Source organism: Apus apus, chromosome 11, assembly GCF_020740795.1.
Source record: "Apus apus isolate bApuApu2 chromosome 11, bApuApu2.pri.cur, whole genome shotgun sequence".
NCBI classification, from domain to species: domain Eukaryota; kingdom Metazoa; phylum Chordata; class Aves; order Apodiformes; family Apodidae; genus Apus; species Apus apus.
In genome coordinates this window covers 9,926,106-9,951,386 of record NC_067292.1, presented here as the reverse complement: position 1 = coordinate 9,951,386, position 25,281 = coordinate 9,926,106, and the positions used below count along the sequence as shown (strand labels likewise).

General features: G+C 37.7%; 1 protein-coding gene across 2 annotated transcripts in view; it reads left to right on the top strand.

Annotated features, from left to right (window-relative positions):
* CHST8 (carbohydrate sulfotransferase 8) overlaps positions 1-25,281 on the top strand; it is a 165,907-nt gene that overhangs the window by 96,964 nt on the left and 43,662 nt on the right. The window contains exon 1 of one of the 2 annotated variants that reach the window (XM_051629624.1): positions 20,598-20,618. The exons of the other annotated variant lie outside the window; for it this stretch is intronic. The gene's annotated coding sequence lies outside the window, so the exon portion shown is untranslated. Of the gene's footprint in view, positions 1-20,597; positions 20,619-25,281 lie in introns of those variants that run through there. 2 annotated transcript variants of the gene reach the window in all.

The following is a 25,281-nucleotide window of genomic DNA, read 5'->3' as shown; positions in this document are numbered from 1 at the left end:
CAAAGTCTGAATGAGCAGTTACGAGGTTTCAACGCATCCAAAATTTAAAAAAAAAATAATCATTACTTCATTTTTCATGTGTTCACATACATGAAAAATGAAGCTATCTTCATAGAAGTCTTTGGCCTGATTTAGGGCTGTGAATAGTCATCAAAGGAATCTGCTACATGATCAATAGCTTCTGGAGCACAGCAGACCACTCACTGCTATTCAGAATCCTCTTAATTGGATTTTCCTCAAGGAAAGCAATTGTTTCATGATACTAACTGACAATAGCTGCTGCTTGAACATGACAGTATCATCAAATATTCTGCTTAATAGCAATATTTGGTCAGTATTGAGAAGTAAAGCTGGTTTTTACCAGGTGTTGATGAGGCATGAAATGTTCATCTCTTGTCTTTTATCTTTAGCTACAATAAAAAGACTAAAAAAAAAAATGAAATGCAGTGAATATTTTATGAATTTACTTTAATGGATTTTGGGTTTTGTCTTTTTAGACTTATCAACTGTCCACAAATTCTTACCACATGCAAACCTGCTACATTCAAAGCTCCACAGAATAAATTACTTCTCCTTTAAGGGAGATATTTGGTCTACTGTGGTGTCCCAATTAAGAGAATTCACACATACTAATTTTACGCTTTCTAATTAAGGCTCAGTTATGGCTCTAGGAGGCTGGCCTGGTCTCGGGTTGCACGGCAAAGAATTTGAACCACCAAAGCTGGAGGCATTCAGCCTTCTAGGCCATAAGCAGCCTTAACATCTCCCCAATGTGTACTTGCCAGCAGCAGTTCTGCTACAGGTAGGGCAGATGTAGTACAGATGTACAGGGCGCTCTCCTGAGACAGTCCTAAGCCACCTGCCAAACCTCCTCACATCATTTTCACTCACTGTGAAGACTGAATCCAGCTCCAGCAACCAGTGACAACCAGTCCTTTCTGACAGGTTGAACCCTGGGCATCTGGAGTAAAGGCAGGACTCTCAACCCTTTGAGATGGGCTTTAGAGGAAGGTGTAACAACCTCCTGCACAGACCAAGCACTTGAGGGACACAAAAGCCCACACTTTCCCTGTGATACTCCAGCATCTAACCATTTTGTGGTAAGGGACCACAAACAAATGCAATACACTCAGGAAAAAGAGAAAAAAAAATATGTTTGCTGTCCCTACAGTGTAACGGTCTTAACACTGTACATTGCTGAAGAACTGCCCAAAAGTATACATCTGCTTTGTGTTAAAAATTGTAACAGGTATTTATTGTATGTCTATATTAGAGACAAGGACACACATTAAAGCAAGCCTTCCAAGGACTTCGCTGGTTTGAAAATGTGTCGCAGAGCACCAGATAACTGAAGCCAACAATGACCTTGGCATCAACAAAAGACTAATGTTTTCACAGGGATGAACTAACTGTTCCTGACCAAACTCCCTGATGTATTAAGGTACAAACAGGCACCAATTCAAACTCAGGCATGTATGTCTTCAGATCCAAATTATTTTCCCCAAGTGGACAGATTTATAGGGACCAATACAGAATGTCACTGACCACTTACACTTGAGTTCTTATTCCTCCAGCAGCACTGAATATTATTGCTAGAGGATGTATGCACACACATATTTACTGTATACAGATATACATACACACACGCATTTGCCACATTTGGTGTTCCTGAGCCACAGAGCATCCACATTCATAGGTCTGTTAACCTTCCTACTGCCAGAGAATGCAGTTATCCATCTATGCATTGCTAAGGAGAGCTCTCAGAGATCAGAGCATGTATTTCCCTAGCTCTCTCCACATTCACAGCTCTCCACATGCCTCTGTAACTGCCACAAGAGTTATCGTTACTGAATGTCTGACCAGCTCTGGTTCCCACAAAACTCATTACCTCCTCTAGACAATCTTTTGAGCAAAGAACAGAAAATACTATATAAGTAGAAAAAGAAAAATGAGAGCTGGTAGGATTACAAAGATTAGATGGGTTGTTAGACTGGGAACAAAATCAGATTACCTGTTAGAAAAAAAAGAGAATGGAGAGGTATGTTTCCAGCCTTCATTTTAGCCCCTCTGGAAAGGCTGCAATGGGTTTGGAGGAAAAATAGCTTCCTTAAACTTTCTCCTGCTTCAGCTGAAATTCCACCAGGTAGTCTGGAAGTATGCTAGAGAGACCTGACACAATAATTTTTATTTTATGTTATAAATAAATGATGTTATGCAAGAAAGAAAAATGCAGACTGAAATGTCTGTGTTTACAGTACATGTAGAAGAATTTGTGGGCAGAAATAGAGAAGCTGTCAAAGCATGGCAACATAGATGCACTGCTCTTGCTGTGACACCATTTTTTGAGCATGATGGCAGGGAAGGAAAAGCAGCACAGGGAGAGAAAACATTAGTTATTACAGCTACAGTTCCAGTAAAAAAAATAAATAAAATAAAACCTCAAGCATCCAGGAATAGTAAATCTCTTTTGTCTCCATATTGGTATGACGTTAAAATGAGTGCAAACCTGCTGGAACTGACCTTTCCTTGGTCCCCCATGGGACTACTAAAGGCATGACATCCAATGATTCAGATCCAGCTGAAGGTTGGGGCAGGTAGACAGTAACTGCAGTTTTTGCTTTCCTTTGCTACAGAAGAATTTACATGTTACAAAATAACTGTGGGCTGGATTATTAGAAACATCTTACTGACTTTCAAGCCAATGGTACACTTGTGTGCTTAAACTACTTAAGTGTTTTCAGAAATCCAACACAAGTCTGTAAATCAGATTTTTTCTGTCCAGTTTGCCCAAAAGGCAGCACTTTCAAGTTTTCTTCCAAGTCCCAGAATCAGAATGCACCACAATCTGTTTTTTTATTCTTAAATACTCATGGGTCACATATAGAAAATGAAAATTATCTGAATCAAGAAAAGCCTGTAAAACTCAACATTTCTGAAACTTCAGGTATGACATATGACTGCTTTAAATGCTCTTGCTAAAAATAAAAAATATAAACAATTCTTTGTGAAATAAAGAAACCATTAAAAGCATACATTTCAGTTAAAAACATTAGCCTTCCCTTGCTAGGTGTAAAATCATCACTAACTGGGAGAGAAGTATCCACATCTTTGTTATGAATTGGAATTTCAGTTATCGTCTGCAGCTGTTGCAGAGTGCACCTGCTCTTTTGAGCAAATAGTTCAAAAAGGTGTTATTGGCCCATGGAGGGTTCTGGGAATCACGACTGACATGGAAGAAATTGTTTTGTGGTCTCTCTTTCTGGTGTACATTAAATATGAGCAGTATTGAAGCAGTCAGTTGTATAGATTTGGGTATTGATGGCTACAAACTCATTTGAGCAGCATGTGTAGAGTCTTGTATCTTGAGCTGAAAGATCAGGTTGTGATAAAATCTCCATACTTGAATACAGAGAAAAATTTAAGTGAAGGAACTTCAGATACATTCAGCTGAGGGACTGTGATTTATTTGAAACTTCACTATATGTTTTCGTGTAAATTTAAAAAATCTGATCTGGCCTTTCTGCTATTCCAGTGAGCTACCTGTGCCAAATTCCAGCAGAAGTAGAGCCACATAAGGGAGCTGCTCTGTTTGTACATGACTACATTGCTGAAGGTAGCAACGCCTCCACTACTAGAGCAGAGGTGTTGTGCAAGGAGAGCTGCCAGAAGTGCTGCAGGAGGATGAGGATGCTCCCTTCTTTCCCTTACCACTGGTATCCCACCATCTCAGTAAGCAGTGTGCAGTATTCCCTCAGCACCCAGCATGGCATTAGCAATACAAGGCATGATTGAAATCATATAAAACATCCATTCAGCTTTACATGGCATCACCCTTCTTTCTTAAGGATTCTTCAATCAAAGCAGTGCATATGCAGTTGGGTCCATTATTCCAAAGACCTTGGTTACACATTTGCCATGTAGATGAATAAATGACTATATTTATTTTCTATGACACTTGTTTAATTCAATACATCTGCACTTATACCATCATATTTTTCTTAATCTGAGCCAAAATGCTTCATTTTGTGCATTTCTAAAATGGCAATATCATCAGACAAGTGAGTGATCCAGCTTTTAGACCTCTTTCATTCATTAGCACTTCCATTTCCCTTTGCAACTAATATTTCTCTACGCTATTTTTTCCTACCAGAAACATATTTTTCCTGAGTTCAGGTTGCCTCTGGCCTCAAGACTTCACCTTTCCAGATGTTTCAACATCAATTTTCTCTAGAGAATTTCTTACAGCATATAATTACCACTGTGCCAAGGGCAGCATGATGTAGGCAACCTACACACCAGCAGTCTCCACCCTCTGGCCTCCAGAGGCACTGGTAGCAAATCTGCTCTTACTGATCTCAGAGGTCAGGACTCCACAAGTGCTGTGTCAGAAACACATCAAATTTCAACCTGTGTTAAAATCATGCAATGTTTTCCATTAGTTTCCAAGGAAGGCAAAAGTAGTCAGACCTCATTCAAAGCTTTGAACTTTTATAACATCTAAAGTAATGGAGATGTAAAACAAAGAATTGCAATTCTTATCACCTTTCCTCAGCCAGAAATACTGGACGTGAAAGGCAATTGGCAGGATGGAAGAATTTCAGACAAATTCAGATATTGCCAAAGTAGACAACTAATTAAATGCGAAATAAATGCCTACTGCAGCACCATCTTATCCTCTATTCCCAGAGTGTTTCCTAAGAGTGCCATCCTTCTCGCACCCAACTCTTACCGAAACATGTCTGGTTAAATCACATGCCACTCTTTGAAAATAGAGGTGCAAAATCCATTACAAGAATCAGGCCTCAAAATGCCTTTTAAAACTGAGCCAAAACATTTAAGATTAAGTCTTCCATCAGAATTCCTACAGCTCCTATCAAACAAAACAGTAATTACATTCACTAAGTGAATTACTGAATTGTAAATAGAAACTGATAACTGCAATTATATATAGTGCAGAAAATAAGCTTGCAAATACATAGGTACATTATATGAGGCTTTCTTTGTGTTTTCTTGTAATGAAGAAGCTATTACAGGCAAATGGAATTAAGCATGAGATGCTTTGAATGCTTTTAGTCTGTCACTTGGCTTTACACTCAAGAGCTGATGCTGAAATTAACTCCCTTCTTATAAATCCACAACATTTTAATGAGTACTCTGCTCTCTAATAAAAAAATCTGGGTATTTTTCAAATGAAGTCTGACAGACCTTAGCACCATGCTGGTACTTTAAATACTAGCACGTGAACTTCAGGAAGCATAAATTTCTGATTTCTTCAGTTATAATTTGTAAACATCTAAAATCAAGTCCACAACCTAAGGATAGCTGCTAACATTATTATTACTAGCTTCTTGCAGTTGTGCATTGAAATAGTTTCTATCCATGGAATTCAAAATACTTAGAAAACATTGATCAGAGGCCCAACTGCCTATCTGCCTGCATTCATCCCCAAGAGAAAACAGGAGCAATCCCTGGATGCCTTTGAAAATATCTACTGCTTTATCCTGACCACACACAGAACCTTGGCACAGACTTGGAGAACTACTGCACTGGCTGCATAAAATTCATGAATGTGTTAGGTGATATCTGTGCTAAGACAGGCAACACTTATGCAGTATTGCATCTCCTCTTTTCAAAAGGGTTAACTAAAGTGAATGCTGTTAACTGCATCACACAAGAAATTCCTGGAAGAGGTAGAAATAAATTCTATGAGTTCTCACTCTTGAAATCAACCAAGCTGTCCTTCCTTTATGTTATCTACATCCAATTCCCATTTGATCTTTTACCATGGTATAAACTAACAAAGCCACACTGTGTTGTGAGTTATGAAAATATTAAGGAGGGCATAACATGTTTTTGTGGTAGACCTAGGTCCCTCTGCATGACAGCTTCCACATACAACCTGAATTTGCAGTGCCAGTCTCTCTGTTACTGTACTGACAGCACTTCCAGATAAACTGATGAGCCAGGCAAGATCCTGGAGCCACACACTCCTGGCATCACAGTCATCATGGTTGGAAGGGACCTCTGAAAATCACCTAGCCCAACCCCTCCCCTGCTCTAGCAGGACACTAAGTCCTAAGGCTGACACTGCAATTTTCAGCAGCTGTCACTGGTACAAAAATTTTTCCCTTCGTAGGAGACTGTTGCTTTAAAACACGTTACAATTTATGTCTGAAATAAGCCAACAGTGTGTGTTGTTTCACTAGAGGGACAGACTGCCATGTATGCCTGCCTGTGGATGCCATCAAAAACATCATGGCTCACACAATGGCATCCCCTCCTACACCGAGAGCTTCACGCTCTGATGGAAAACTGACACAAAACTTATGTTCATGAATAAATCCTCAAACACTAGGGTTATTAGTATTATGCTAGGGAAATGTTCTCACTTACTGAAGTTACTCAAGGATGGATACTGCATAGAGTTTTTCTGACAGCAACCAATAAATATGTTCACAGCTATGGCTGCAGAAATACATATCCACAAGAGGTATGACAACTGCTAAATGAGAAGCAGCCTGTGCTGGCCACACACTGCTTGAAGAAGGGTGGGCTAGCAGGAATAAGCCAGTTAAGGATACAGCAGGGATAGACCATAACACATACAAACTAGTTCTAAACTGTAACCCTTTGCTTGTGAAAACCCTGCCGGGCTCCTTTCTTTGTATATCTGACAAGCTTCTTTTCCTACCACATACAAGGAAATATCTATCAGTTATATTTAACCTTAAAACAATATTAGAAAACATCATATGCCAAGCCTGCAGCAAAGAGATCACCTGAAAACTCCTCAGTAGAAAATGACATTTCTAGAGGTAACAAAGTGCAACATCCACAAACTAAGCATCAGGGTACAGAATATAAAAAGTCAGATAGGATGGTAACTGACTGAGACTATGAAATGTTATGGTAAGTGTTTAGACAGAATATATTCAGCAAATACATTCAAATTACATTCTGTTCTTTAGAACAAACACAAAAACTAATTCATATATAGTTTCCAAAGCAGCAAAACTAATAAAATTGGAGTCTCTGGTGCAGGTGTAAATGCTGAGGATTTTCTTCTGGCTTGTGGTGTTCATAACATCTTGTCAGAGCACTTGTGGATCCAAAACAGCTGAAAAAAAAAATGTGGCTTCAAAGTTGGCAGCAGTGCTGGATGTGCAATCCCTACAAATGCAGTTTGTAACACTGGATAGCAACTGGGGCTCCCAAAATCCAAAATATAATGACTTTTCACATTTTATATCTCTTTAGAAATGGTCCATTTCTTGTGGGGTTTTAGCAAAGCAAACATTTTGAGAGCTGTCTCTGGGCAGATGCCATGCTACACTAGGGTTCAGAGACTCACTTTTGTAGGAGACAAGCAAGCAATGCTGGGTGCAAACAGAAGTTTCCCAGAGATAATCTTGTTAAACAACAGAATTCCTCATGTCTCTTTTCTTCCTATGCCTTCTCCTAGCCACAGTACAATGGCCACATCCTTAGTGCACCAGCTACCACTCCATGAGCTTACATCTAGTTGGAAAGTTCAGCTAGTAAAATGTTGTTCTGAAGTGAAGGCACTGAATCCTCATTACTCGTGAAGAAGCTAAGCTGAACTTGGAAGAGACCGTTTTTTTAGTTTCTTCCACAGATTTCAGACTTCAGAATAATATTCCCCCCCACCACCTAGTTTCAGCAAAGAGCCATTATTTTTGTTGGAAAGCATATACACTGTATGTGGGTATAAAAGCCTTAGCTGAGAAGGGCTTCTACAATGTATCTAATTTAATCAGATCTATTTTTCAATCTAATTATTTGAACACATTAGCAAAATATGTCCAACAGACACTGTCAAATTCAACAGCATTCAGGAAAATAAAAATCACTGCTCTATTTCATTTTTACTATTTCAGACACCTTTCACCTTGTGTATTCATCAACTTTTCAACAGCTGCAGGAATCTACAGGCTCTGGAAGTAGTTCAGCTGGTACTAAGGATATCATTTACACTGCAGTGTTTTAACATTTTGACCTCTACTTGTAGAAATTTATGTGCATCCACAGCTACCCAAATACTGGAGGTGTCATGGTGAACATGAAGCTGAAAGAAAATTATTTTTCACTTATAAAACTTTTTTTGTCTTAAGTTTCACATTCACAGTTCAGAGACTTTCCTGTTAATCATTCCGTTTTTGAGCAATTTTATAGCCACAGAACAAGTCTGGAGATTTTCAGACTTGTTACCAGATTGCACCTGAGCAAGTCAAGCCTGACATGCAGCATAAGCCTGGACTAGTGGCTGTAAAAGTGGGTTTTCTTTCGCTGGCCAGAAGCTGATTGGGTGACCAGTAATATAAATACATGGTCTATCACACCAGTTAATGAAATTTCACATCAAAGATGTCTTGAAATTCAAGGAAGAAAGGACCTGAAGCATTATTTCAGTTATCATCCTCAAAACACTGGGCTTCTTCTTGGCAGCGTTTTTTTAAAGTTTTCAGTGATTATTTTTTTCAGCACTTCCCTTGCAGCAGCGACAGGAGTCTGCATCATTCCTGGCAGAGGGCACAGAAATAGCCAAGGTCCTTCACACTGCTTAGATCCAGAGAGCAGAGCCAGCTCTGTCAGCAGCACTCACACCAGGGACGCCCCTACAATACAGTGGCAGAGGATGGCACAAGCTGCCACCACAAGAACCTAATTATTTTTCACTGCATCAGTGAAATTTTAGTCAATGTAAATCCAAAGATGTTGCATTCATTGTCATTCTATTAGGGTTTTTAATAGCTTGAGTGGAAAACAAGAGCAGAAAAATATTCACTCCAGAAAATCTTATCATATAGGAATTGCTAACAATGTGACCATGTACTACCTACTTTCTGAGATAATTTTTTTTCAACCACACGCAAACAAAAAAATAATGCCACGCCTTTTAGAGACTTTCTGGTGTACCATAGGTGCTCCAAGTAACAGCATAAAATTAATTTATTAGGATTTTCAGCCACTTGAGGCTCTCCTGAAAGGAGGAAAAAGAACAAATTACAGATGCAGGTGCATTTCAGACTACTGTGCCCAATTCCATAATTTTAAGTGTGGCACCTTTGAAATCAAGCCTTTACTTTTTTCTTCAGGTGTGGTAGGTGGCCACTTTGATCACTACCACTTGTAACATTCCTTTGTTCATTCACAGAATTGTTCTCTAATACAAATACAGAAGAAATTGTAGCTTAAAACTAAATTAACATTGTGCAGCATGGGGAGCTGATGTGGAAATAGACTGAATAGGTTTTTATCTAATACTGAAGCCTGTGCTTCTTAAAGCTCCTAGCTCAAGGCATAGTAATTCAATGGCAAATTAACATAGACTCATAACAGACATTGAAAATGAGCATTATACACATTCCACCACACAGACAAAAGAAATATCTTGCTGTAATACGAGAGATTTTCCAGCTCTGATACCCAGGTGAGAAAAAAAAATCCTCACATACATACCAAGTAGTATCATAGCTTAGCCAGAGCACACCTGAACATGAAAGAAACAAATACCTTTGGCAGGGGTTTAGCTTTAGAAGAAAAAGGACTGACTCAGAGTTGAAAAATGTGGAGCATTATTTCAACAAGTAGGAAATACGGCAATTCAGCAGTGTAAACCCACAGAAGAGGATGGCAACCTGATCAAGGTATCCAGGCTCAGGAAAGTGTTTAATGGATGTCCTGGTTGAGAGAACACAGAGCTGTGGAGCTTAAAACACTTAAAACAACTATCTTAGCAGAAGAAAAAGAAAAATTATCATGCAAGGGAAAAACAGTATCTTCTACCTCTGCAGATTATCACAGTATGGTATTAATAAAATTTACACTACTGCAAAAAACTCCTATCTGCTCTCCTTTCAAACTCCTTTACATACATCTGCTCACAGAATCCAAGGACTCTTACCAAGCCCCCAGTTTCCGATCTCAAAGAAAAACTCATAATTTGGAATACAGACTTTTCTATAGCTCCCTCTTGAAATAATTTTTTTCCCCCTCCACCAGGGCTGCCCCGTTAGGAAGTCAGGCCAGTTTATCTAGGTTAGTGTTTCTTTGTTGCTGTTAAACAGCACTCAGCCTGGGACCACACCTGCCTGTCCCACACCATGGCCCACTGTCACTTCCAGCCATTCTCCTGCCCACCAGACTTCTTCCTCCACCATCACTTCTGAAAGTTTTATGCTCACAGCATAAAATTACATTTGATCCCTGGAAGTGGAAAAATAGCAAATTTGTGCTATTAATTTTGGATATGGTGCTGCAGTCTCCAGTATTTGCAGCACTTCACTCACACCATCCACAAATTTCAGGGCACATCCAGTTCTTCTGCACACACTGGAATCAATAGTTTGAGCAGGCTTAAGCCAGGACTGGTTTTAAAGAACATAATTAGTAATTGCCAGCTGATAATACCCCTCTTAATAGGATCTGTTGCAATATTCTCTTTAGTTAGTTTCCCATACACATTACAATCCTTGCACTGATTGTTTTGCATCTTCAAAAAGGAGAAAATGCACGCACATGTATAAACTGTCAGCAAATAGCTGCTTATCCCTAGTTCTAGTTTTATTTATAAACTGACTGACAGGCATGTTAACTGCCCATAAAATTACAGGAGATACATCTTTAAAAATAAAACCCTACTCCTTAGTTGTTTGTAAAATCAGCAAAATTATTTTGTTGCCTGTAATTTTGAAAGTGGCTGCCGTTAACAGCACTGCCACCAACTTTATTTCTAATTTAAAGTTGCTCTGCAATCTCTAATCCTGTATTTGAAATTCCTATTACCAAGGGCTCTAATCACAATTGGCTTGGCAAGAAACATGTTTACACGCTCTGCTGTGTTAGTGCCAACCTGGTCATACACTATATCAAAATAACCACTTTCTGGTCAGGAGCTACCTTTACAGACACCGATGTGCACTCACCCATGGTCAAACCATTATTAGCTACAGTATCCCTTGAATGAGTAGCTTTTTTCTGCCAACATTCAAAACTGGGATTTCTTAGAAGTTGTAAGACATTAATAGGAAAGTAAAAGAATGTTAAACCATGATTTTCTTGTTCTTTCTTCTTTTTCAACTGGACAGAATCTCTTTACAGATTCTTTTTGATGAGTAAAACCTAAAATAAATAGATCTATAATATGCTTTATGAAATAAAGTTTCAACTTCACCTTTTCAAGCAGAAACCACTATTTAACAGCATTTGACACAATTTAGTCACTTCTAAAAATATCTCCTGTAGATACCTCACTTTTTTCGTACTTCAAAACACCCAGAGCTTCCACTCAGTCTTTTCATTCATTACCACCATCTCTCCAGCACCATGGTCTCAGCTGAATATAAAATATATTACCATCTTTTCCAAACAGCTCCATGCATTTCATTTTTTAAACTGTTGATTAATCTCAACTCTTATGCTGGAAATAATTGAAAACATCCTTCCTGAATAAGATGACAAATATCTACGTTACAACAAACTCATTCATCTCTAATTTCATGCTTGCCCTTTCCATGAAGCTCATTAAGCTACCATACAGCACCTCAGCCTTCCTCGAATTTACTGGTTACATCCACACTATGCCAGGTAAAGGTCATTTTACAGGTTTGTGCCAGTCTTCTTTTAAAGGGGCTTCTTCTCACAGCTGCTTCACTTTACTCTTAAAATCCAAAATATACTGCCTTGATGTAGTTACTTTGTCCTGTTTCTCTTTCCCTCTTTGGCATAATTTTCAAAGCATTTCGCTGCAGAACTTCATGTTAGAACCACTTTAGAATCTGTAGGGATTCTGCAGGGGAAAGCAGTAGGGGTCAGATCTTTTAATCCTAACATTAATACCCTCACCATCAGACATCTGAAATACAAAACATTAATGAATGTAAATAACACAGTTAAGGTGTTTATTGTAATTGTTATGTCCATCTCAAACATGACTTCTTCTCCAATGACACAGGTAATTGATAGTTGGATTAACAATCAGCTACAAATTCTATTCCAGTCTATTGGTATGATAAAGATTTCTTTCTGCCAGGATGTTCAGCCCAGCAGATACCAGTACAGAATACACTGAAAATTCTCCTTCTGCCTGTGTCATATTTAACAAAAGCCTTAAAGCAAAATCTTGGGAACATCCTGCCCTTTAACAATCACATGACAAACGCTATCCTATTTTAAAAGGCTCTCTATGAAGAACTATTTACTCTTGGTGTTATATGCTGATCCACATATGGTAATGGAGTAATTTCTGTCCTGAAGAATGAGAATTGATACTTTTAGTATGTCATTGTATTCAGCTGACATACTTAACAGAAAAGGTTGTACATGATCAGGGTGGAAAACAGTGGTTTTAAAATTTTACTTCATGCACATTACAATGCATATGCTTCTCCACACATGTGACAGACATTTATTGGATTGCTGACAGTTACATTTCGGGGGACGATGTTGGTGTTGTTGAAAATAACCATACAAAAGTTGAACAAAAGCATAGATTTTTCTGGTGAACAGTCAGAGAACAATGCGAAGAAGGGCACAAACTTCAACAGAACATGAACTGACTCCCTTAATTTCAAGCATCAAATCAGGTTTTTTAGTTAAGTATACTTTCACATAATAGATCTACTACATTATGCACTGAAGACTCTTCATAATAAAGCATAGTAGCTATATATTATGATTATAACCATGCTGAAATGCCTAACTCTGTGCATTAAAAAAAAAAAGGAAAAGAAAGATGCTGGAAAATTTGTTTTCCTATTTAAATAAAACATTTGCTCATACCAGAAGAGAGATATATCATGTGGCAAACACATATAAGCAATTCATTTGCTAAGAAGACTTATATTTAACATCTAAATATATTAGAGATGGGGCGCAGAGAAGAAAGGTCATCATTCATTTAGGTAAAGTAAGGGAGAATTCATCTGATTAAAACATTAGCATATAAATATGATAGGAATCCTGAACCTCATTGCTTTCCAAAACCAACCACAAGTTCTTGGGGGTGTAAGTCATCCCTGGTAGACATATACATCAGATATCAAAATGGCATTGATTCAACAGCAGGAAGGAAATTACACCAACTTTCAGAAAGGATAGCTTTACCATAAGTGTTTTCCAAAACTTTGTGATACAACACTGGAATGCATCATAAATTCCAGAAGCTGTTAAATCTATTGCCTGGGAAGAGGACTGTACAAATACACAACCAGAGTACAATTGAATTACAAAAGCTTTGTAAGTTACTGCTTTCCATCTAAATCACCACAACTGACTGAGCAGGCTTTTAGCAGTGTAAACCTCACTAAGGATTTCTTCAGCAAATAAATTTCAATTCACCATTGCCATAACATGGAGTTTGTCCAAAGGCAGCAACAGCAGCTCAGCTGAACAAGGGAACATAGGAATACACCATAATCTGGTCACATGCAACTGCAAGCCCACTTCCTGAAGGACATGTAGGACATTTGCTATGAAGCAAAGCAAAAAAATATTTCAAATCCTCCTGATACTATAACTTTATAAAGGAAAATTTGCTTACCAAAATCCATCTAGTACTTTATATTGAGTTGATTACAACAGTTTTAACTGAAAACATAGTATGTAATTGGTATATATAAATCTCTGAAAATAAAACCTTGGTATTATCTCAATATTCCTTTGCTTCACAATAGTAAATTTACTGTTGCTAAAGGAGGCTGGATAGAAACAATAATATTTTAATGAAGAGTTCAGAAACAAATTCAGTCTCAACCTTTATTATCTTATATATCTGCAATGTGCAAACTCATCCATGGACTTCTGAATCCTGCTTCCTAAGAAGAGATTAGGCATCCTAACGATCCTCACATGCAGCAAGAAATTGTTTAATTTCTTTATCCATTATTTTCCAGCTTTCAGAGTCATCCAACAAAACAAACAAGCCAAAAATTCCATCTAATATAACTAAACCTCTCCATAAATCCACTCCCACAATTGCCTTAATTTAGAGATAAAGAAATAACTGCACTTTATTATTACAGATCCAGAGATTAAAATGAACTCAAAGAATAAACAAGCTGTAGTTTGCTACATGATGCAAGCCAGGTTCCTCTTCTGCTTAAGGTATTGCTAGGGATATAATCTATCATAAACTGAAGATACATTAACAGGAAATGAGAAATAATCAATGTCTTGCTTCATGTAAGAAGAAACCAGTAACAGAAACACACTGCCTTGGCTGCTGCTGGTTAAAGATACTGCCAATATAATAAAGCAAATTAGAGAACCTGGGCTGATGCTACTGCAAATAAAGCAAGAGTGCCAAGGCAGAAATGGGCAAAAACACCGAGTCAGAAATTCAGTGCAACTACTCAGACAGCAATCCTTAAACTCAAAATTAAAACTAGGTAGGTGGAATGTAAATGTAGTACTCATTTCATAGTGTTATTTGTTAATAAAAATAATAATGCAAATGGTAACACTACTGAACAGCTTTGCAGAAGGGTTCAGAATGGCCATGCAGGAATCTTCCACATGCACTGCAAAAACCAAGGTCTGGCAAAAGAGGTTGAAAAAGAGAAACTCAACTCACTGTTTGCAGGGTTCAATAGGAGTACATGAGAGTAACCCAAAACCGGTGGAAAATCCAGTGTAAAAAAATCAACAACACGCTTTTACCATTGACTGTCACAGCTTATACAAAACATGCATTGTCTTTTCTTTTTATTATTTTAATATAAATGGGAAGAAGCTTGAGGAAATAGAAAGCTCAGCACTGCAGCGAGCGGGATGTACTTCAGTGTGCCCAGAGGGACAGAAATGCTTACTACTAACTAGTACTTAGAGCCTATTCCATACCAGACGTCTGTCCCTGGAAATAGACTCTATGCTCAATCCATTGTGCACTGCTTCAAACCAGCTCTTACAGATTAAATTGCAGAACATCATAGTAAGTTTCCTTCCTGCATTAAAATAAAAAGAAGTAATATTTCATTTTCCTCTCCTTTACATTATTGATAACATTTTTCTTCAGAAATTATTTTAATTGATTTATTCAGAAATTTTGAGCAGGACAGCCTCTACAAGCTAGAGATTTTTATTTAAAATACTTGATAGAACTGGAACAAGTAACAAGAATAAGTTTCTGAAAACTACACTCCCAACATAATATGACAACCACAGACACGAATAAAGATGGAGCCAAACCTCACCTCTGAGAGTTTGAGAAGGACATTAGTTCTCACCAGAATTGTTGTGGAAAACCGTAATTTCTAATGACCTCAAAATCATACTGAATTCCCACCTTATTTGGGAGGATTTTACAACTAAAACAAAGTCTGCCCTATTACATTATGTGATCCCCTTCAAGTAAACAATTATCTCCATAATTTAAAAATTATGTCAGAGCACAAAGAATAGTTCAAATCATGAGAATTACAGCAGCAAGTCTTCATCACTAAAGATGATTAATATCCTAAATGTAAAAAAATATTTAAATTTATAAAATAAAATAAAATGTATTGCTGTAAAGACCAGTTATAGATATGCACACCAATTTTTTATGTTTAGCTAAGGAAATATTCAACAATGGCTATAACTGAGTCATATGCTCACCGATCTGACCAAACACACAAGGTACTTATAAGACTCTTGTTTTAGTCACTGATTGTCAGTACCAGACATCCTAAAGATCTAGAGTCTGAAGAGAAGTTCATCTTTTAGGCTTCTAAGAGCAAGCAGATCAGAACAGAGAGTTTCAAGGAAGGCAGTGAGAATGCTAAAAGGTTTGGAAAAAACAGAGGAAAATTCAAATATTCAGCTTTTTTTTTTTTTTCATGTAGATGAGAGAAACTCAGAAGATGACATGAGATGAATTGTCCTAATGTAAAAGGCTCTTACTGAGAGGGAGTTTGATGAATTATTCTCTGTGTCTGCTGGGGAGAAGACAAGACATAATTGACTTAATTTTCAGTGAAAAGGACTTAGATTGGGAAAAACTCTATACATCAAAAGGTAATTATAATGGAACAGGAGGCTAAGTGAGGTTATGGAAACCCTATCATCCTTTATAGGCACAGATTAGTTAGACATCTGTCAGGCATTGTGGGGGTATACCTCACCCTCTCAAGAGCTGCTGTTCCTAAACTTTTTAGGCCAAGAAAGACTTTTTATACATAGTAGATTTTAGCTTGTCTCTACGCCTGCCGTATGACCCTTCATAAAGCATTTTGAAATTGAGACTGTATCAAAAAAGGGTGACCTCATGGACCTCCTCCCTGGGCCTTGCAGGCCCCTTTTTGCAATCTGCACGTACTGGAGGAAAAAAAAGGAAAAAGAAATAAAAAGATCCCACAGTTTTAAAAATAGCAACTGATTGATTCTGCTGATGCCTTTGGCTCTATAGCTTGTGGTGCTGTGCCTCTATCTGTGGGCAGATCACAGCCTCCTCTGGTTCTGCCCTGCTCTCTGGAGTGACGGCTGCAGAAAGGCTCCAGGCTCTCTAGTCTTACTGTGCACACTTCCAGCAGAGGGAAGGTAACAAGTAAGATAGGAACTTGTATTTTGCTCAGGTCATGCAAAGCCTCAGGTTCTTTGATCATCCTACTAATATGCTACTAACTACTTTGAAACTAACGTCCACATTCCTGACCCGTTTCACTGCATTCCCTTTGCAACAGGCAGGAGCCCTCACCTCAGTGACAGCCAACACTTGCACAACTTCTCTCTTTCAGTCCTGCTCAGCCACATTAAGATAAGGTACTTAGCTCTGTCTGGAAAAAGAAATGTCATGGAAAAAGAATCCACAGGATTTCTTCATGCCTTTAATGAGTAGTTAAGCATTTAAAGATTTGAAGTGAAATTAAACTGGCTGGTTGATCTTCAAAGCCTTAGCCCTTAATATTACTTCTTAACTGAACACTACAGACATAGTAATGAAGTTAGGATTCCATCACATCTACTAAGCCATTGATGAGTCATAGCATGACAGGAATTTGTATTGCCTGCATGTAACTAGTGAAAAATCTACCTAGACTTTAGTAAAGCCTTTGACACAGTTTCCCACAGCATTCTCTTGGAGGCACTGGCTTCTCATAACTTGGACAGGTGTGCACTTCACTGGGTAAAAAAACTGGCTGGATGGGCCTAAAGAGTTATGGTGAATGGAGTTAAATCCAGTTGGTGGCCAGTCACAGATGGTGTTCCCCAAGGCTCATTATTGGGGCCAGTTCTGTTTAATATCTTTATCAATGATCTGGACAAGGGGACCCAGTGTACTCTCAATAAGTTGGCAGATGACACCAAGTTGAATGGAAGAGCAGATGTCCCTGAGGGTAGCAAGGCTCTACAGATGGATCTGGACACACTAGATCAATGGAGCAAGGCAATTGTACAAGATTCAAGTACCAAGTCCTGCCCTTGAGTCACAACAGCCCCATGCACACTACAGGCTTGGGGCAGAGTGGCTGGAAAGCTGCCTAGCAGAAAAGGACCCTGGGGGTGCTGGTTGACAGTGGCTGAGTACAAGCCAGCAGTAGGCCCAGGTGGCCAACAGCATCCTGGCCTGGATCAGAAATAGTGTGGCCAGCAGAACTAGGGAAGTGTTTGTCCTCCTGTACTCAGCACTGGTGAGGCTGCACCTCAAATACTGTGTTCAGTTCTGGGGACCCCACTACAAGAAGGAAACTGAGGTGCTGAAGTGTGTCCAAAGAAGGGCAACAAAGCTGGTGAAGTGGCTGGACAACAAGTCTTACTAGGAATGTCTGAGGGAATTTGGATTCTTTAGCCTGGAGAAAAGGAGGCTGAGAGGACACTTTATTGTTCCCTATGACTATCTGAAAGGAGGTTGTAACGAGGTGGGGGTTGTTCTCTTCTGCCAAGTATCAAGAAGTAGAACAAGAGCAAAAGGCCTCAAGTTGTGCCAGGGGAGGTTTACATGGGATATCAGGAAAAATTTCTTCACTGAAAGGGTTGTCAGGCACTGAAAAAGGCTGCTCAGGGAACTGCTGCAGTCACCATCCCTGGAGGTATTTAAAAGACATGTAGATGTGGTACTAGGGGGCACAGTTTAGTGGTGGACTTGTCAGTGTGCTGGGTTAACAGTTAGACTTGATGATCTTACAGGTCTTTTCCAACCAAAACAACTCTATGATTCCATGAATTTAAAAAACAGCTTCAGGGTTGCATTAAGTACATGTGATATATGGTACTAAACTACCTGGCAATATAAAGAAGGAGCCTTGCCAGGTACACCAGTCAGTCCAAACTGGTAGAAAAGGAGAGGTTTGATTTTGTTGGCATTCATAGATTTTAAAATAAAATCAAAATGAACAAAAAAGACTCAAAAAAACCCCCAACAAACAAACAAAAACAATCACAGCCTGAAGTTCCCATCCAACTGGGAATTCGAAGTCAAATGTATAGGCAACAATTTATCTTGATATGCAGCAAGAAAAGGTATAAAAAAACTCTTTAAATAACAGCACAGTGAATAATGATATATATGAGACTGTAAAGTGATGATATGCAGGGATGGCAAAATAAAAAAAATTAAGTCACATTCTTAATTTAGGTGCTATAATCCACATAAACTGCTACAATCATATAAAAAAAGGATTGTAGTTTTTCATGTTTAGATAAAAATGACTAAAATCTGCTTCACTGATTATCCATTACCTGGAGGAGGCCATGTTCATAATGCACCTTTAGAGCAATTTGTAAGAACTGGGATTTGCACTTATGTCTTTGCTAATAATTACAGCCATATACTGACCCTGCCACATGTTATCTCTCATCTGATTACTGCTGTCCACCCACTGAATTCTAGTACTGCCAAAAGCATCTCATTAGCAAGGACACCAGAACTGGAAGGCACTGTAAAAGCATATGACAATCTTAAATGCTGCTGGGTCTGAGATGCCCATCCAGAATAGGGGTGGAAAAATAACAGAATATGAGAAAGCCACAGGTTATGGTTCAGCATTTAACTCACTCCTAGAGAATTCTTTACTGTCATCCTGAGTGACAAGTGGGTGCAGTTTTCATAATCACAAGCAAAAACTGAAGCTGAGAAAATAGATGTGTGACTTCAAACCTACATAAGGAACATCTTGACATTTAAATCCAATTACCCTTTCTCCTTCCGATGAAAATATGATATCAACTTGTGGGAAATTCTACTAGACATATCATTCTCAAGCTCCTATGAGCTTTTCAGCACCACTTTTGGTATTACACATTGCATTTGTTATCAGTCATTTTTACAAAATAAAGGGTTACAAACGGGTAAGCAATTGATACGCGATGCCAACAAGTCCATAAAAAATCTGTTTGGAAAGTCTTCCTAGAAAAATTATCTTCCCCCCAGTTGCAATCATTAATTGCAAAACTGGAATGAACTCCAAGGTAAGACAGATTACTGTTTTTTGTAATAAATTATTGTCAGTCACTCAAAGCACCCTTAATATCATACTGTTCCCCAAGCTCTTAAATTACAGGCCGAATTTAATTTATCAGTCTGCCGTATGTGAAAAAAGGATTAATTAAACTCATTCCAGTATTACAGTAAGGCTCTGTTTCTCTTAGTACCAAAGAATAATTGACTCCAAGTGAATTGGAAAGTGGGTAAGTAATTGTAGTTATTATTCTGATGTAAATATTAGTTCTCTTTTGACATTTCAAAAGATTTAGTAGAAGCACTTTAGCGATGAGACAGATCATTACTCTGGCTAGGAATAAGAGACAGCATAGGGAAAGTGAAATTACAATAAGTAGTTTATATACCTAAAAATACCCCTATCCTATTTTCTCGTAGTTATGTATCTTACAGTACATTTTCATTAACTCTTGCTACTGATTTATTGTAGTAAGGATCCTACAGGAAAGTCACTGCATTATACCCTATTACTTTGGAAAGAAGTCAGAAGTAATATGAGTTCTCATACTGGAAGAGGAATTAATGGGAAGTTTGTCTCTGAGCTAGTCATGATACTGCCAGTGCTATAAAATTCAAATCAACTGATTGCCATTATGAATGACTAATTGTGACCAAAAAAATCATACCAGACAGACACATTGAGCAGCAAGAAATCACCTTTTAATTGGACAATATGACTAGCTCAGAAGAGAAACTGCAGCATATTCAGAATAAGGAAAAGGTTTGTGCTTTAAGAATTGTGGGTAAATGGAGCTCACTGAAGCCATTTTCTAAATATAGTATTGATCTAACATCTATCTAGAGAATAAAGCCACAGAGAGGCAAAATTAGCAGCCCAAAATTTAGCTTCCAAGTCTCCATTTTAATTTTGGGACAGGTGGACTGATCTCAGCAATTCTTTGACCACTGAAGATTATTTTATATATATTCTTGTAAAGAAAAACCTGAAAAAAATAACTGCAGTTCAAGTCTCTGAATCTAGTTTTTTTCAGGTTTTGCTTTTCTCTTTTTGCCTTTTAAGTTCTCTGCAGTTTTGATTCTCAGCCTCTCAACAGAAGATCACAAGAGAAGTTTTAGCAATCTGGCTTCTTGAGCAGTGATTGACATCTAGCTTCAATCTCCAAGATGACCTAGGACCTGGTTGTTCCAACTCAACTGCCAGCAAAAGTTCTGGACTTTTAAGGTTATTAGCATGAAGAAGCAGTTTAAACAGGCTTTTCTCATTATTGCTTATTACGTATTCTTTTTCCAGGTTAAAATGAGCTGTTTACCTGACAGAACTTTAAATAAATGTTTCTTTTTCAAGTATACAACATACAAACCTGCTAAGGAGTGCAAAGCATTACAAAATACTTATATATACTTATCAATAGCTTAAAATAGTCAAGACACTAGTAAGAATAAATAAGTGAACACAAATCAGTATACAGAAGTGGATAATTACTGTATTTCCAGCTATATTTTCAAGACTATTAGTATCAAGGAGGTTTAGCATTTCCTCCTTACAGTTTTGTTATTAAGTACTACATTTTATAGATACTAAAATTTTCTGCAACCAGCTAATTAAGTTTGTTCATATTTTGTTGTACATTAGGTTGCAGATCAATGTGGCCATTGAAGCAAAGTGATTCTTTAAATTAAAAACAATTGTGTCTGCAATTTAGGTTTTGCCACTATCCACTCTGCCTGACTTGACCAATTAATTGTTTCAAATAGGCACTCAGATGCAGCAGTCATCAGATGTTTAAAAACTTAGCTGGAGAAAATTAAAAAAACTCTGTTGTCATTACTTAGTTAATTCCCCCAAAATATGGAATTAAGCAAAAAGATAAATAAAATAGATTACAAAGAAAAAGTGATCAGATTATTGATAAAACTGCTGTAAAACAAATAAGCCGTAACAAGTACAAACCAGAGGATTGGACTCATTTCAGAAACTTGTACCTAGGATCAAGAGTTTTATATAAACCTGTAGCATTCTGTTGGAAACTAAGGGCCATTCTTATTATTAAGAACAAGGGGGAAAAAGAGCAAACACATAGCAATTCCAGAGAAACATATACCAAAGATGGACTAAAAAAATAACATTAGCCAAATGAAGTCTACAAATATCTAAAGGGCAAATTTAAGGAGGAAGGAGTCAGGCTCTTTTCAGTTGTGCCCAGCAATAGAACCTAGAATCAGGTTTTTAATGAACCCAGAATCAGGCATTTATTCACTGGAAGTAGGTATAAGATAATTCTTATTATTTAAATAAGCAATCATAAAATTAAAGCAATATATGCATCCAATTTTTAATTGAAATTTAGAAAAGCACTCACTAGCTTCAGTAGAATTATTATCTAGCCCATTCGATTAAACTCTATGAATAGTTACAGTCTTGATTATATATAACATAGTAGTAACTATTGATGCTTAAATTGTACATAAAGTTTCAACTGCAAACTATTCAAAATGTAGACATTTTAATTATCTTAAATTTTAGCATAACAGGTAACAACTAGATTCTGTATCTATTTACTCCTATTCCTTTTTGTGCTTTAAGTCGTGAATCCTTCCCTAACAGGAGTCTCCTGTGCCCGTGTGCGATTGCAGGTGGTACCCAGTTGATTAAAGTGCATCTTTTTGCCTGCTATTACACACACTATAATCAATTACCGACACCAGATTAACAGAGGGTGCAGCCAAGATTTGCACAGCACGTTTCAAATCTGGTGTTACATTAATGACATAGTTAAGGTTAATCATATTGTTTAAAATTTTCATTGCATAAAGGATTCAGGAGAGTCTTTAGACTGCAATCAAAAGCAGAGGTTTAACAATGCCTGGCAGGCTTGCTTCTTTTGTAGTTACATTTTGTGATCTTCACTCTAGTGATACCTCATTACCCAAACAGGCAGCACTGCCAGCTTTATATTTCATCAAGCTCATGCTTATCGCAGTCTTTTTATCTAATTGTTGTGTATGTGCATAGGAGAGGGAAGACTTCTTTTGTATTCAGCTTTCAGTTTTTCCTCTTGTCCCCTTTCCTTGTGTCACAGTTGACTGACACATTCTCACCTCTGCCTCCAAAGTAGCCCATCACACCCTCCTCATTTCATGTTATAGCCTTCTCCTACTATCCTTAATAACATAACAGTATTATAGACTGCACTTAGTCCAAACCAAAAAGAAAGTGCCCTTCTTCCTTTTGCCCTCAAAAAGATGCAAGTAAAAAAAAATTACTAGAACAATGACTCATTTAGATACTGATTTCAAAGCACAATTTTGCATATGCCTTTTAAAAATTGAATGCCAGAATCCTGCCAGGAACTGAAGGGCATCATTCCCCAGGGTTCAGGAAGGCCAATCTGCCTTTACAAAAATCATTTCATTACTCCTTAGCACATACCTGAACTGGTCAAGTCAGGATTTCAAATTAGTTCCTAGCTCAGCAGACACTGCTCACTTCAGAAGACCACTGCTCTCAAGAAATGTAAAGGCAAAGGCACCTAATCGCAGTTTAGCAATCTAGAGGGTCACAGATGCTATGAAAAACATTCCCTGTTGCATGCCCAGTTGCAAGCTAAAATGTATTGCTTTGTAAACTAAGAAAGTCCATATTGTGTTCCTTCAAATCATGTTCCCTTTCAACTTTTCAGTTTTTAAAATTTCCTAATATTCAATGTTGCAACATTCAAAGAAAGCCTGAGATTGTCTTAAGCAGGTGGAAAACACCAGAACACTGCTTGTGAACACTTACGCTATTTCACCAGTAAGTGAGGAATATTTTACTGAGTGTTTTCACCTAGGCTTCTAATATATCCTAAAATTTTTCTTCCCATGTTCTCCATTGCTCACCAGTCCAAATACTGAACTAATATTCTTCAATTATAGTCCTGTTTATGGATACTACATCAATTATGATCACATTAAAATCCTGCTGTGTCACCTGCTCTGACACACAAAACTGAATTTATTTTCTCAGAACATCAAGCAGCCCAATGCATGCAAGCCATTTACACTCACATAAAATATGCCTTGATTGAACTGCTTCCTAGTTATTCTTTGAAAAAACTTTAAATTAAAATGGTGCATTCTTAATTGCTATGAAAAAAATTGTTTCAAGAACTGCCAGAGGGCAATATGTAAAGTTTTTGTATGTGATCAAGAATCAACGTGGAAACAGAAAGTTTACACTCACATTAAATAAACCATGCAGCCTTAACCACAAGATGGATAAAGATTATTTCTCAGGTGAGAAGGTGTTACATCCATGGCAAAATAACACGCAGCATGACAAAGTTACAAAATGCCTTCGAATCAATTCTATGTGCATGTCTGCTGCTATAAATCAGGAATTACACTGCTGAACATAAACCAGAATAGCACTGATTAACATTACGTGTAACATTAATGCATAAGGTCTGCCTTAATGAAGTTAGTGTTATCCATTGCTGCTTTTGATGAGGCCCAAGAGAAAAAATGGGTCCTGTGACTTATTTTGATTTTAAATGAACCTTCTTAAAAATCACAATCAGAAGTAGGGCTTTTGTGCTTGTTTACACTTTTAAAAAAAAACAACTGTGAGTTACAGCAATGCAAATTACATATGTATGTTACATATCATATTTGAACAAATTGTATTTTCATAAAGGGATAAATTCACTTAAGATTCAAAAAGACAATTTAGCTGGATATAGGATGTTAAAAGACCCCTGGGGACCTTTCTTCAGGAGCTCTGTTTTATGTTCTTACTGAAATACAGGATAACTTTTCCATCCCCTCCAGGCCGATATGAAAGATTACAGGTGGTGTTGGAAGACTGTCAACACCTGACAGCACTAGACTGAATCCTCATAAATGGCCACAGTAGTAATTAACCAAGTTGTAGAACGTTCAGATTCAGGAAATTCAAGTTAAAAGCACTATCAGAGTGAACTTACAGGATTTTTTTTTTTTTTTTTATGTGACAACTGGGACTCTGGTTAGGGATATAAACACAGTTCTGACATCTCCTACAATTTCCCATGAACTTACAGGGATTATATGTTATTCTATCTCAGAAATCCTTATGAATAACTATTATAAAATGTTGGAATCTTCAGGTTCTTATGCTGTTTTTAAGCCATTCTCTGAATTACTCAGAGAAGAGACTGGAGAATCCAAAATGAAAGATATTTAATTGCATTAGAAAGATACAGTGCAAAGTTGAGACCCATATTCTGAACTTTACAAAACTGGTGGGAAGGAAAGGGGCTATATGAAATTCCTCGTGATCCAGAGAAAGGAAATCCTCAGAGGAGGATTCCAGTCTATTCATAGTTGGTTACCACAATCAGGCATAGATCAGGCTTACAGACATGGCTGTTTGCACACTGTACAGTCCTGTTTGATTATCAGTGCTGCAGAGAAGAATAAAGCTTCTTCATTAACATAGTAACTTGAAGTTGCTTCGTTTTTCTTTCTCACACATTAAGTCTTCCAAAAGTAAAGCAAAAGCTTTTTTAAGAAAAATTCCTATAGAAGTATTGTTAGTTGTGTGGTCCAGTTTCTTAATATTGTTAGTGCTTTGAAGATTCCCCTCGTGAGGCTGTCACATTTAAGGAACTGCTAACGGGTATGCTGCTCCTCTCGTGCTGGCAACAGATAACATGGTTCATTATTGCCCCAAAGAGGTTGTTTGAAACTGGCACAAAACAGCAGTTCTGTACCTTATCTAGGGCTCATGTCTGCAGCACTGCTGCCAGTTAAGTTATACCACTGATGTCTGTGGGTGATCAGGTCTATGTACTGCTACAGACTGAACATCAGAAAAATGAATTCTATTATGTGAACTATTTCATCAGCGAAGCTTCTTCAAATGG